The sequence below is a fragment of the Electrophorus electricus genome, chromosome 15 (assembly GCF_013358815.1).
Source record: "Electrophorus electricus isolate fEleEle1 chromosome 15, fEleEle1.pri, whole genome shotgun sequence".
Lineage (NCBI taxonomy): Eukaryota > Metazoa > Chordata > Actinopteri > Gymnotiformes > Gymnotidae > Electrophorus > Electrophorus electricus.
Window position 1 is genome coordinate 3539220 of NC_049549.1, and position 4514 is coordinate 3543733.

Sequence of the window (4514 nt, forward strand, 5' to 3'; positions counted from 1 at the left end):
TATCATTGTCAGCTTGTCACAGGGAGTGAGATAACTGAGGATGAATGAAGACAAATCCCCAAAGTGGCACAACAGACTTCTTTCTGTTCTTCTTTCACCTCGTCGTTGTCTCCTGTGGACTCTGATAGGAGGCCGTAAACACCGGTGATCATATTTCGTGGGCTTCCCTGATGAATGAGTTGTGTGGGGTGACTTGATAGGACATTTTATTCATTCGGAGGAGACTTGACACTCGCTGCACTGGTCTGCCAGTGGAAGCAGTGAAACTGAAGCTGATCGCATCAAAGCTAAAGGGCTATAGCATGAAGACAGAGAAAGGCAGAGTAGATTACAGGCCGTGAGATAAATCAGATGCGTGGTGACTGGTCTCCTCTGCCTGTGAGCACAGAGCTGAGTGACTGACAGATGGGTTTTAGATTGCCTTTATCATCGTAGTGAGAACGTAATGCTGTCTGCTTTATGTGCAGACACTAACAGGATAAACGGATGCATCGAGTTTAATATTTCATTGTTTCATTGAGTGAAAAGGTCAAAGAAGAATCTCTGATGGAAGAAATAAGACGTTAAGACATTATTTATTTTCTTTCTGTTATTGAATTAGAGCTACAAAATGAAATCAATAGAAGTCCTTTCATATGAGAATGTTGTGATGGCATGGAGTCGATTACCCGTAATTATTTTCCAATGCAGGAAACTGAGGTTTGCTTAAAGACTGACTAGGGGTGTGTGCGAGTAGGATATAAACAAGATTAAACTTCCCCATTTGTTGTTCTGTCATGCATATTCATTCACCTTATGATCCACAGGCTTAATGGAAGTGTATAAAGTCTCTTTAGTTATTCGTTGTAATTTCTGGAGTTGTTGAGGCTGTTTTGAAGTCAGTGTTTTGTTTCTTAATAAAGAGCTTCTGAAGTACACATGAAGAATGACTAAAGATTACCACCATTAGACTATTACCACTATAAGACTAAGATTCTTATCACCATTAGACTATTATCACTATAAGACTATTATGACTATAAGACTATTACCACTATAAGACTAAGATTCTTATCACCATAAGACTATTACAACTATAAGACTATTACCACTATAAGACTAAGATTATCACCACCATTAGACTATTATCACTATAAGACTAAGATTATCACCATTAGCCTATTACCACTGTAAGACTATTACCACTATAAGACTAAGATTCTTATCACCATTAGACTATTACCACTATAAGACTATTATCACTATAAGAATATTACCACTATAAGACTAAGATTCTTATCACCATAAAACTATTACCACTATAAGACTATCACTATAAGACTAAGATTATCATCACCATTAGACTATTACCACTATAAGACTAAGATTCTTATCACCATATGACTATTACAACTATAAGACTATTACCACTATAAGACTAAGATTATCACCACCATTAGACTATTATCACTATAAGACTATCACCATTAGCCTATTACCACTGTAAGACTATTACCACTATAAGACTAAGATTATTATCACCATTAGACTATTACCACTATAAGACTATTATCACTATAAGACTAAGATTCTTATCACCATTAGACTATTACCACTATAAGGCTAAGATTATTACCACTATAAGACTAAGACTATAACCACTTTAAGACTATAACCACTTTAAGACTATAACCACTTTAAGACTATAACCACTTTAAGACTATTACCACTGTAAGGCTATTACCACTATAAGACTATTAGAAATGTTTACTTTACTCTTCTAATAAGTTGGTGATTTAACCAAATGGACTTTCTGCTCTTCAGTTCTGAAGACACCATGTAGGTAAAATAACTGTGACTGACTAATGGAAGATTGTAGAGGTCACAAGGTCACTGTGCTGCTGATCCTAACAGGTGCAGGGAGGCAAGACTGCAGTATCCAGTGGACACATTAATAACTCTACAGTTTCATATCTAGAAATGTTGATGTTCATTAAGTCAATTTATCAGGATTGTGTAACTGCAGCTGTGAGAGAAACAGAGAAGTGCAGAGCAGAAATGTAAACATGAGAGTGAGAGCAGCACACCTGTGCTCATCAGTTATGACCCCCCCGATCTGAGATGAGGTAGCATGTCATACTCACCTGAGCGTGGCTGGACCCTGGTCAGTTATTGACTCGTTAGTTATAAACTAGAGGAAGTTTGAGTACAACGGTGTTTTACTTGGCTACTAACTGTTTAGAGAACACAAAAGGATAAAAACTTTGTCCATCAAATGCTGTGCACATCATTTCTTGTTGCTATGCAACAGGATAAAAATGGTGCCAGCTTAACAATTTCAATATTTCAAGTTGACTTGTTCACTTGATTGATTTCCAAATGGAATAAACAGGACAGCTAATAAACACACAGTTAGACTTCACTTGGTGTTTCCCTAAGGCCTACCTTGAGATAGGACCCATCTCTCTCCCTCTGTCTGTCTTCTCTCTCTCTCTCTTACACACATACACACACACATAATTATTGTAAGCAAATTCTCCATCTCATCTTCCAAACTCATGTTGATTTTCAGCCAGAGATGTCTGTGAGGTGACGCAGACACACCAGCTCCAGCTGATCTGGGACCAGTCCTGAGCTGGTTCTGTCCCCAGCCTCATATTGGGTCCTTCTAGATCTGTGTTTGCTCACAGCTCTATCTTCTCCTCACTATATACCATGAACAGCGACAGCAGTGCTGGGCCTCCTGAGAGCTCAGTGACTGACCTGTACACACCAGGATGGTGTTGCACTAACCTGCACGCTGTAAAGACGATGTGCTACGATGGTGCATCTCCACTTAAACAGCACTCGGTTACACAGAGCCATGGGTCCAGTGTTCAGCACTGCGGCAGCTCAACTCAGCGCAGGCTCATAAATATCTGTATTGTAACAGGACCTGTCCTCTAGGACACTTTCTCTTCCTGCGTCTCTCTTCCTGTGTCTCTCTTTACCTTTTTCCTTTGGAAGAACATCCAGTCTGTGAGGGTCTTCTACTGTTTTTATGTAGCAAACACTAATGAGTGTTTTTTCTGAAATATATAAAAGAACTGCCACCTTGTTATCACCTATTAGATTATTTTTATAAGATTCTTGTGTAATAAGCTTTTTTTGGTAGCTTGTATAGTTTAATATTCAGTATATTATTAAAAGTGTTTTGTGGCTGTGTGAGTGGTGAGCTGTATATACGATCACCATCTCCTTACTCAATAAGGTTTCTTTCTTTGTTGACCTCAGACTTCTATTTCTCTATTTCTGTGTTAATATGAACGTTTTAATTTCGTATTGCTGGATCTCCGTGTTTAATTAATGTTTCACAGTTGTAACGGCCTGAGTGCTGCAGAGCGAGGAGCAGCACACACAGACTCCCTCGACGGTGACAGATGGTTAATAACACACAACGAAGACAACAGCACTCACATATGACATGAACATGAACAATGACTGACAACAATGCACACACCAACAAGGGTTTAAATGCAAACATAATGTGACTAAACCAGATGCAGGTGTGTTCTGACAAGTGGTCGTGGTTACAAATAGGATGAGTCAAACAGTCAAGGAGAAACTCTCTCTGCACGTGGCGGGTCGTACCCCGTGATCTGTGAGAAGGGGAACGTTCTGTAACAGTTATACGTTTAACTACTTGGAGCTTCTGGGATGTCTTGTAGAGAACACGAGAAAGTCAAAGGTGGGACATCCTCCAATATCAGCAGCTGCTCCCAGCTTGGAGACCGAGATGAGAAGGGTTGCATTCAGCGCTCTGTTCCAAATACAGATACACATGTCCAGAAAAACACCACTCTTCTATGTTCTTCTACGTTCTTCTGTTCCTCATATCTTCTGGTGTTGTGTTAAGGTGCTCAGTGCAAACAGCTGCTTTATATTCTACACTCCTGTGGGATTTGACTGAACTGGGAATGCAGCAGCAGCATCTTGCAGTCTACCTTTAACTCCCAGATTTACCCCGCAGACCAGAGGTCCCTCAGCATCCAGCCTCACACACTAAACACCTTTTTTTGACTAAACACCTTTTTTCAACCAAACAAATACTATGCCGCTGATAATTGCGTAAAAAGGAAATTGTTTACTATTTACAAGCTCATATTTTGTTATTGGAGCGTTTGCAAATCTGTTTAAAAGGATATATTTTTTGGTGTGTTTTTCTCTGATTTTGGGTGTGTTTGGATGTGTTTGGGTGTATGTTGGGGTATGTATTTGGGTGTGTATTTTGGTGTGCTTGGCTTACGACAGCCACACTGGGGCTGGACTGATCCTGACATTCCCAGTGTGTGGTTTGTTGTTGTTGTTTTGTAAGATGTTGCCACCACCACTTTGCATTATAATCAGCCTGTTTTTGTTCTCCCAGGCACTCTAAGTGTGTGGTGGGGTGGTGTGTCTAAGGGGCCTTGCTTAGTGTGACTGGGCTGGAGTAATTGCACTAATTATACGACAACGCGACCCCCAGCACCTCGGCCTCGTCCCAGTCCATGTGGGAA